We start from the raw sequence: 11,228 nt of genomic DNA on the forward strand, positions 1-11,228 counted from the left end.
GGTTCATAGAAACTCCTCCCTAAGAAAATTCCGCCGGCGCCAAGAATTAAGAAACTCCTCCCTAGAAACATCCCGCCATGCCAAAATTGGGCCAATCAGAAGAAAAAGGGAAATCCCCCAGAGAAAACCCCGCGCGCGTGTATAAACTGGCCAATGAGCTTCTGCGCGCGCATGAACTGGCCAATGAGCTTCTGCCAGCTTGATCTTTTGAACAGAAATAGGTGCTTATGTAACCTGAGACTATAAAAACCGCTGTGACCTGGGCTTGGGGCTGTTGTCCGCATTCCACTGCGCTGGGAGGGGCAGGAGCCCTAGCTCGAGATAGAAATAAACCCCATTCTTGCTTTTGCATTGCTGCGAGTGTCTTATTCTACCAGTTAAGGGGGACCAGACTCAGGGCATAACACTAGGAAGAATCCGCTGGCAATGCGGGAGACCTGGGTTCGATCCCTGGTTTGGGAAGATCCCCTGGAGAGGGGAACAGCTACCCACTCCAGTATTCTGACCTGGAGAAATTACACGGACTACAGCCATGGGGTCGCCAAGAGTTATACAGGACTGAGCGACTTTCACTCACATCCAGTAATTGGAGGAGCTGAGAAAGCAAGCAAGGTAAAAAGGAAGCGTAGCCACTTAGGGGTGCCAGAGAGTTGGGAGGAAGGGAGAGCAGAGATGGAGGAAGAAAGGCAGAAATTCATGGAGATTTAGGATCATCAAGGAGGTTAGATTAGAAGCATTTTACAGGGAACAGATGGCAGAGAGAGGCTGGATGGGAATCAGGGAAGAAGTAAGAGAGGACAGGCACAGCCGGAGAGCAGAGGGGAAGAGAAAGGGAGGAGAAAGAAGTAGGGAATCTCTTGAGGAAATAGAGGAGTAAGACAAGTATATAGTTTACAATTTAAGCAGGTTACAGAACGTAAAACCTTATTGAATTGTAAATTTCATATAGCTACAAGAAAAGGAAGTGGAACACAGGCTTGTATAAAATATGATTGATTATAGCTAAAGAAATAATTTTTATGGCTACGACAGGTCCCTGTGAAATGTCTGGTCCAAGTCCCAAGTTCCTTGGTGCTTGCAGCAAGTTTTCAGATGTCGCATTATTCAGACCCAATCTGTTTATGAAGGATGATTTGGGGATGAGGTGAGGGGGGCATTCCACTGACAACCCATCCAAGAAGTCCCATGTCATGGTAATGCTCCATTGTGGTATTAGTAACCTTCCATGCTACTTGGGTAACATAATCACACACAGTGCTATTAATATCATCTGAGCAGTTAGATAACCACATACCACGGGGTCCCCAATCGACAATTGTATGATTAGCCACAAATATTCATTTTCCTGATTTGGCCTGACATTTTTCCCAATGAACAGGAATATATTTAAAGTTCTTATTAGTAAACCATTTGCATAGTGTTCTTTGTTCCCTGATTCTTTCCCTAAAGTTTCAGTAGTATAAACATGGTTCACGGACAAAGAAAGGGCAGTAAATAATCCAAGCAGCGTCCGAAAGTCCTGTTTTGGAGGCAGGATGGAAGCCCGTTTGTCGATTAACGTTTATGCATAATTCTGCTGGGCCCAGACACAAAGGAAGGACTTCATAACCTAGAGTGATTAATTAGTTTCTCTTCTTCTTCAGGGTGTGAGTGTCCTTTAAGGCTCCAGGGAGAAGGCATATGTATGGAGTCATTGGTTAATATGATTGGTCCTCTCTCTGTCCATTCTACACCTGAAGTAAAAGGAGGTTTGGTATGAACGCCCAGTAAGTGTGATTAATTGGTTCAGCTGCAGTAGGGGAGGCACAAGCAATCAGAGCAAGCATAGCAACAAGAAGGTTTTCAAGACTCCGCGGCATTTTCTGTTGAGAAATCAGATTTTGAGCTTTATTAGTAAGGGTTTTTATTTGTCCCTAAGAGGGGAGATCATAAGGTTGATGCCGCTGAGGGTGGTGGTTTCTGGAGAACTTTAGAGGTGCCATGGCCCGTGTTGGAATTTCTTCCTCCTGGGATTTTTGTTGGTTCATCTCTACCTCAAAGGCCGGGGGACCCCTTGGGTCGGATCTTCTGAAGAGGAAGCCACGTGAGTTCGTTGGATCCCTCTGGGGAAATACAAGCATACCCCTTTCCCTGTAAGATTAATCCCCTAGATTTCCATTGTTTATTCAACCCGTCCTGGTACCAACTGGGCAGAGGAAGAAGAGTCCTTCAATTCTGCGAAATGTTTTGTAAGATCAAAACGGCCCATGACGTTAAATAAAAGAACCCAGACGCCAAATAATGTAACAGGTTTTAATGGCCAGGCCCCCGGGCAGGATTTCCAGACCTAACAGGGTGAGGTTGGGAAGTCCCAGCGGAACAAAGGCAGAGAGCAAGTTATATAACTTTAGGCAAGATTTGGAGTAGTGGTCTCTCATAGGTCAGTTAGTCGAGGTAAGGAGACCTGGTTGGTCGCTCCAGAGGTTAGGAAGGAGGGTTGATTTCGGTGGAGAGCTGTTGCGTCAGAGACTCTTCAGCGGTTTGGCGGGACTTTTTCCTGCCGGAGGGAAATGAAGAGGAGAAGAAGCCAAGATGGCCACCGGGGAAGAGAAGCCAAGACGGCCACCGGGGTCTGGCCTTACATTCCGACCCTTTTAATAGGATGGGGGCGACGCTGTCGTCTCTGGCTACTTCCTGCTGGAAAGGGGGCGTCGTGGGGCTTTTGGGTCATGGCCAGGCCCCGGTGCCTCTCAGCAGTTCCTGAGGTCTTTAGGTGGGACTCTGGAATAGGAGTTTATCATCATCATCTGTCCGGTGGCAGCTTGGGTCATCTTTTGCAGCTGTTGGTATGTGGGCTGAAGAGCAATGTGGGTAAAGTGGCTGCAAGAATAAAAACAGGTTTAATTCTGACCGGCCACCTCATGCGACGAGTTGACTCACCGGAAAAGACTCTGATACTGGGAAAGGTTGGGGGCGGGAGGAGAAGGGGACGACAGAGAATGAGATGGCTGGATGGCATCACCGACTCTGTGGACATGAGTTTGAGTGTACTCCAGGAGTTGGTGATGGACAGGGAGGCCTGGCGTGCTGTGATTCATGGGGTCGCGGAGAGTCGGACACGACTGAGCAACTGAACTGAACTGAACTGAACATGGTCTTGGGTCTGTGGCCTGTCATTCTGTCGATGTTGTTTGAGCTCTTCAACTCTTCCCTCCTTCACCGGTAGCTTATCTAGATTTAATCCTGGGTCTCTGTTAATTGCATAGGCTGGTACTGAGACCTCAGGACCATAAGTTGAACTGAATTTACCCGTTCCCTAACAAAATTGGTCAGCTTGTTGATGATACAGGGCCCGATTGTTAAGAAGAGGAGGAAGATGACAAGTGGACCTGTCAAGGCTGAGATTAAAGTCATCAACCAAGGAGACCCGCTGAACAATTGTTCATACCATCCACTCTCTTTGGGTTCTCTCTTTAATATGGTGTCTCAGCAAAGCCGTGAAGTCTTTAATGACTCCAGAATTGTTGACATAAAAACAGCATTGTTCTTTCAAAGCCGCACAGAGGCCCCCTTGTTGCATAAAGAGGAGATCCAGCCCTCATCGGTTTTGTAGGGTTACCTCTGCTAGGGAATTTAGAGATTCTTCTAATTTAGTCAGGGACTGTTCTAAATGTTTAAGGTCCAAGTCAATGGCTGACTGCAGGATTTTATAATTTCTGTCTTGTAGGATCAGGGCTGAGGTTCCTACCCCTGTGGCCCCGGCTATGCCCAGTCCCACCATGGATGACAAGAGAACTGTGGCTGCTCCGATAGCTCGTCTAGTCCTAGACGGGAGAGGGGAAAACGCCAGTTCCATCTGAGTCTCTTCATAATAGGTCATTTTAGGAAACAGCTGGCCAGTTTATAACGGTGCCATGAATACAGGGAGTAAGACCCGTTAAGCAAGCCTACCACCCAGTGGGGGCAGAATAGTAAGAGCTGCTGGGCACCGAAAGGGTACTGCTACATAACCCCACAGGGGCTCGAGCTCCTGGAGATATAACACATGTGCCTGCTCCCGTTACCTGTTGGAATGATTAAAGGGTTGGTGGGGGTTGGCAATACATGCAGCTAGCAGTAAGGTCAGGACCAGGAGCGCTTGACTTAGAGTAGTCAGAAAGAGGCCACAGAGCAAGCATGGCTGATTAAGTATTAGGCAGAGGAGAACCAAGGTATAAAAGTTGATCTGAGTGTCGGTATAAAGAAGGAAGGTTCCCTGTAGCCAAAGTTCAATGATAGCCTGGGTGACAGAATCGAAGTCACTTATAGGAGTGGCAAGCCAGAGGTCTTGCAGGAGGTCAGACAGAAAGTTTTCAAGACTGGCTAAGGTGAGAGACATGTAGAGAGGTAGGTCACTACAAAAAAATAGTAACACCCCAGAAGTATAGCGCAACCTACAATGTAGGCGAGGGCCAGAAAGAGGCGGAGAGCAAAGGACCACTCCGGTGGGGCGATTGAAGCGAGGCCTATGGCAAAAAGTACGGCCAGGATGGTGACTAGAAGCAAGTCCCACCAGTTGAGCTCGATAGTCATTACTCACTGTATAGCAGCTCGAATGGCGTGAGTGCTGCTGGCAGAAGGTGACTTGTTTCAGCATTGTCGAGGTGTTGGTCAGGGAATATTCTTGTCATACTACCACTTGGAGATTTGTTGCATCCTGGAAGAAACAAACTTAACAAGAAAATTAAAGGTACGTGGCCCAAAGATTAATAGAAGTAGAAAAGCTGCTCAGGGGCTACCAGGAGAACCAGGACCAGACATTGGTTCATGACGTTAATGTTTCTCTAGGTACGAGAAGATGCAAGAATTTGGGCTCATAAAATCTTTCCCTGAAAACACCTGACTATCTGAAGGCTGGTTCTTCTGGGTTTTCCCCAGAGTACAGAGTGCCTTATTTCTGATCTCCACCCTGAACTCCTTTTAGGGGGTGTTGAAGGTCAGCAGTTTGAAGTGGTCATGATGTAATCTTTGAAGAGGCAGCTGGCAAGTACCAACTTCCAGTCAGCAGGGTCCCTTCATAGCCATATATTTGACCATGTTTGGGGGCCATTTCATGGCCATTGTGTCCCGTGGTGCTGGGAAGGCTCATTCCCAGGTCTAGGGAAGATTCCATTGATGGGCCACTCAGTGTGCTAAAATTGGACCAGGCCTTGCAAGTAGCAAGTCTCTGGACCACTGTCTTACTAGCCTCTTGGTCCAAGAAAATATTCCCTCTTGTTGCTTCTTCCCATATCTAGAGTTACATTATTACAATCATTGATCTCATATGGAACTGCATATCAGCATTATATCACATATCACAGGCTCAGTCACACATTTGTTAAAGTAAGAAATAATTTTCTGAAACAAGTGACATAGAAAATAATATAGCCATAGCTAGCAGTTATTAGTAAAGTCAAAAGTAAGAATTATAAGTCAAGAACTTTCATTAGATAAAGCCTGGTAAACCCCAAGTCATCTGACTTCATTTGTTAAATGAGTATAGCCTGGTGTTAATCTCCTGATAATACATTATGGAGCATCTGATCTTTATCTGAAGATTGGTTACTGAGATAAGCCTTAGAAACAAACTTAAGAGTGTCCTTTTTAATAACTTAATTAAATTTTTAGCAATATCACGTAATAAGGAACTGTCTCAGCAGTGAGTCTTAGTAAACACTAGACCTTAATTAACAAAACAGAAACTTAATTTAACAATTTACAAAACTTATTTTTCATTATGGAGGCATGGCAGCATTGGAGCCAGTTAAAAAACAAAAACTAGAAACCAGTCATCACACTGGCCCATGGAAACATCTAGGGTTATTTTATATTTCCTACCATTAGAAAAATTAAACTAAATAAGGAAAAAACAAAGAAAAAAAGAAATTTTACAAAATGGAAACTAGCATGACCTAAAAGAGTGTACTGAAGTTATCTTTCTTCAATTTAGTAACAAAGTCCTATTGGAATGAACATTTTTGGATAACTAAGTTATCAGGGCTTCCCCAGTGGATCAGACGGTAAACGCGTCTGCCTACAATGTGGGAGACCCAGGTTAGATCCCTGGGTGGGGAAGGTCCCTGGAGAAGGAAATGGCAACCCATTCCAGTATTCTTGCCTGGAAAAATTCCATGGAGAGAGGAGCCTGATAGGCTACAGTCCATGGGGTCGCAAAGAGTCAGACACGACTGAGCGACTTCACTTCAAGTTATCAGGAGAAGGCAATGGTACCCCCACTCCAGTCTCTTGCCTGGAGAATCTCAGGGACGGGGGGAGCCTGGTAGGCTGCTGTCCATGGGGTCGCACAGAGTCAGACATGACTGAAGCGACTTAGCAGCAGCAGCAAGTTATCAGGACAGTGTTCCTCTTAGTGCTCAGAGCAAAAATACAAGCTATGTCGAAATAATTTCTACATTCTATAAGGAAAGACAGACTTTGAAAATGGAGTGACTGTTTTAAAAACCAGAATACAAGATTTAGCCAGAATGTTCAAGATTGACAGGTTTAAAGGAGTGAAATCTTCACTGGCAACAAAATAAAAAAATCATCTTTAACCCATCAAATAAAACTGAGGTTTGTCAGGGAGCTGGGAAAAGCCAAGCGGCCGTCTTGGATTTCCCATAGCCCTGACTCCAATTTTCAGCTATTATTCACCCATCTTTAATTCCCCAGTTTAGGAGTAGACTGTTGCCATGTTTTAAGGACATTAGGATAGCATAAGTCCAATAGAGTTTTTGTATAAGCAGAATGAGCTTTTACATGTACCATAATCTTAAATAACATTTATTTACTAAAGTAACAAAAGATTGTAAAAACAAATATGAATCACTTAAAGGCAAAGAAATTCATAATCTGTAATTGAAAGATTCATTCTAAGAAAACTTTGTTCTCTTAACATAGAGAGTAGACTAAATTCCAGTCTGTTATCAATTTACCAGATAGCAAACAAACAAAATTTTATCAGTTAATCTTAGAAAAGTCTTTTCTGTAAATCTTGAAGAACTAGCAGTATTTTTAAAGGCATGAGAGTGAAACCATACAAGGCATGTTTAAAATCTAATTAAATTATAATTTTCAAATTAGCCTGGTCATTGCTGTGACTTATAACATTTCAACATAACTACGATTATAACTGACAACACTTTACCAGGACATATCAGATTTTCATGAATTTCACATAATTTCTAGGATATCTATATAAGTAGCATCACCCATATAGTATAACCTGAGAAGACTCATCACTCCCCCAACAATATTTCCCATGCAATTTAACATGTCAGATGAACTCAGGTAGTTTAATAGCTCTTTGGGATGTCTCAGGGGCCCTCTGAAGCATCCCAAAGTCAGCTAGAAGTCAAGCTATTTAGGCAGTTTTGTCAATAAATATCAAAAGGGTTTATAACAGTCAGATAGAATCACACAGATCACGGTGAAATAATATATTCACTTAGCCAAGGCAACAAAGAAGATTTCAAAGGTAAACATAGAACAGATCACTTCAGAGGTAAAGAAACTTAAAATCCACTATCAAAGGCAGTTCAACATCTCAAGAAAACTTTTATCTATACATAGAAACTCTTTCTTTGGGATCTACTTTCCATCAAACTTTCTTATCTCTTTCTGTACCCATTTGTTTTCCCATCCTGGAACAGTCACCTGTAAGTCAGACCTACTTCCTTTTCCCTTCATAAAATGTGAAGTGAAGTGAAGTTGCTCAGTCGTGTCCGACTCTTTGCGACCCCATGGACTGTAGCCTACCAGGATTCTCCGTCCATGGGATTTTCCAGGCAAGAGTACTGGAGTGGGTTGCCATTTCCTTCTCCAGGGGATCTTCCCGACCCAGGGATCGAACCTGGTCTCCCGCATTGTAGGCAGACACTTTACTGTCTGAGCCACCAGGGAAGTCTTTAGAACAAACAGTACCTCAAAAGGGCCAACCCCACCTGGAGATAAGCATAAGCTTACACTACACATGAGGAACATCAGGTACTTTCTGGGATACTTGTACACTGTGCAGCACTGAAGAAAAGAAAGGACAGCTGTAACAAATCAAGAGGAGAGCAAGACTGCCCCTAAGTGTGTGCACGCGCGCTGGTCGGACAGAACAATCCAAATGCTGGTGGACCTTAAAATCCAGACGAAGTTTAAAACTGACTCCACAGGTGATAGGGTCCTAATGTTACCTCTTCACCAGGAACACGACATAGAACATCTGCATGGTTCACATTCGTTTCAAAGACATAAAATGTACTTTTCATCAAACCTTCTTTACTGAACATACACATCTTACTTCCCTTAAGTGGGGTCCTCAGTGTCCCACATTGTGAGGTCTATAAAGGAAGATTCAGAGGCACAAAGGAGGAGTAGAGGTAGGCTGGGGGAGTAAGGGCATGAGAAGGGCAGATGTATGCTGGCTTTGAGCGTAGTTAGAATGTCTCATCCTAATAGCGGAGTGGGATATGAAAGTATTAGGAAGGAGTGGGTAAATAGGTGATGGTCGAGCTGACAAGGCTGTGGTCCAGTCTGTAGGGGGTGTGAGGGCTTGCCATCTATACCTACCACCGAGATCTGGGAAGGAGTCAGAGTGCCCCCGTAAGAGGGAAGAACCTTGAGAGAGGTATTTTCCTTCCCCTCCAGCAAACATTCCAGCATGTATCGGGTATTGGCCCTTCTCTGTTGCCCCTCCTGTTAGTCTCTGTTAGGCAGCTGCCCCAGCGGGTTGGGCGGGATCTGCCGGATTTGCCAGATGTCGCTGGTCAGCTACCGTTTTGGCTGCCGCCCAGATGGCCTGTCTCTCTTTTGGGGTGGGTAGAGTGACGGAACAGAGGGAGCCCCCCGGTGGCGCCTCCGGGGAGACATCTCTTGCGTGAGAAGCCTGCGGAGAAGGCATTGAAAGTGTTAATGAGAGAGGGGTTGAGAAAGTAACAGAAGCAGAAGGCGGGGCGCCGTCAGGTCTTCTGGAGGAACTGTGAGGGCGGAGTTTTCCTCAGTCTGTGCAAGGCGAGAGGCCAGAAGGGGAAAGGGGAAGAAGGATTTGGGAGGGGGGAAAGAAAGGGCTTCCCTGGTGGTTCAGAGGTTAAAGCGTCTGCCTCCAATGCGCCGCGGCAAGACAGAAAGAACGCCAGAGGGGTGATCAAGAGGCTTTATTGGGCAATCGCTCTCGGGCAGAACTCCCACGCGCGAGCAGGGAAGAGCGGGAGTCTGCAGCTTGTGGGAAGGGAGGCGGCACTTTTATACCCCGGTGACTGAGGATGTGGCAGACCTTTTCCATATAGGGTAAGGATCGGACTCTGAGGTGCTGGTTGGTCTATATGGCCTCGTGTAGGTTTCCAGTTGGCCGGCATCTTGGCGCCTCTGTGTCTGATTGGTGGATGGCTGTCTCCGGGTCCTTCCTCGGGACCTTCCGGCGGGGGCCTCTTGCTGGCGCTCTCCCTCCGGTACTTTCTGCCTGCGGTCGGCGTGACCTTTCAGTAACGCACTCCAGTATTCTTGCCTGGAGAATCCCATGGACAGAGAAGCCTGGTAGGCTACAGTCCATGAGGTTGCAAAGAGTTGGACACGACTGAGCGACTTCACTTCAAAGAAAGTATAGGGGGAGGGGCGGGGGCTTAATCGCCACTAAAGCCTGTGTCTAGGGCCTGTTACTAGGGTATTTCAGACCGTTTCCCCATCTTCTGGCAGTAATTATCTAAAATCGAAAATCCCCATTGGTGCCCATTGTGAGCCATTGTTGAGAGGATATTGAGGCCAAGCCTCAGAGCACAGAGAGGTCAACCACTTATGGCGGATTTTTCGAGAAAGGCGTAGGGTTTTGAGGTAGATAAGGAGACACTTTAATGGGGTTGACCAGGCTCGGTTAGCCTTGGAAGTGGCGGTCCCCATGGCCAACGGCAGAATTAGGCTTAGGGGTCGGGTCACTCAGGCGTCCCTGAGGGAGACAACCCCCCGCGAGTATTAGGGCCACCGCAGCCGAGATGGATGTCTCCAAACCGACTGGCGCCGAGGAGCAGGCCTGGCCTGCGAGAAGAAGGAGCCGGATGCGGCCGCGGTTTCAGAGAAGGCCTGGCACACGAGAAATACAGGACCCCCTAGGACCGATCACCAAAGGGAGAGCCCGCCCCAAGACCTGATTTGAGGGACTCACCCCGTATGCTGCCAGAGGGAAGGGCGGTCCTATTGAGGTGATGAATCAGCCCGGGGCGTGGGTCGGACCTGAGGGAGCCACAGACCCCGTTGCTGGCGGGGTGGGCTCTCACCTCCACGTTGGGCGCCAAATGTAAAGTCAAAACGGCCCATGACGTTAAATAAAAGAACCCAGACGCCAAATAATGTAACAGGCTTTAATGGCCAGGCCCCTGGGCAGGATTTCTGGACCTAACAGGGTGAGGTCGGGGAATTCCGATTGGAACAAAGGCAGACAGCAACTTATATAATGTTAGGCAAGATTTGGAGTAGTGGTCTCTCATAGGGCAGTTAGTGGAGGTGACGAGACTGCGTTGGTCACTCCGGAGGTTAGGAGGGAGGGTTGATTTCGGTGGAGAGCTGTTGCTCAGAGACTCTTCAGCGGTTTGGCGGGACTTTTTCCCGCCGGCGGGAAATGAAGAGGAGAAGAAGAAGCCAAGATGGCCACCGGGTCCGGCCTTACATGTTTTTCTGCTGTTGTCACGATATCTCCTTCCAGTAACTTTAAAACATTTGAAACAAATAAAGTTATATTAACAATAGTTACAGAAAGAAAGGAAAGTGATAATGATGAAAACATTCCTAGGAAATATTTAAGTCTAAAAAAAATCATCTAGAGAATCTGTTTGGGGACTGGTATTTGGCTGTGGTTTTTAATGGGTTGATTTCTTCCTCATTCAGTACATACATTTTTTCTCATATAAAAAGAAATGGGCTCTGACTGAGTTTTATGTGGTTTGTGTTATTTGGGGCAAAGGATTAGGAACAAACAGTCAAACATTTTTTCCTAAGTGAAATTATTGAAAAACTGAAGCAGAACAACTTGATAAATGAAAAGCTGCTCACATCCAAATACTTGACCTTGACTCTGGAAAAGAAACACAGCCTGGAACCTGTTCAATCTCTCTGTTCAGTGTGTTAAGGAAGATGATTATAGTTTCAAGACAGACCTGAAAAGAAGGTGAATATTTTGCATTTTTGATACTCTTAAGAACAAATAACTTATTTGGCAAATGGTGTCTTTTTATGTTGTTTTTGTTTTGTAT

The sequence above is a fragment of the Moschus berezovskii genome, chromosome 22 (assembly GCF_049115385.1).
Source record: "Moschus berezovskii isolate FMDL1 chromosome 22, NW_MosBer_1.0, whole genome shotgun sequence".
NCBI lineage: Eukaryota > Metazoa > Chordata > Mammalia > Artiodactyla > Moschidae > Moschus > Moschus berezovskii.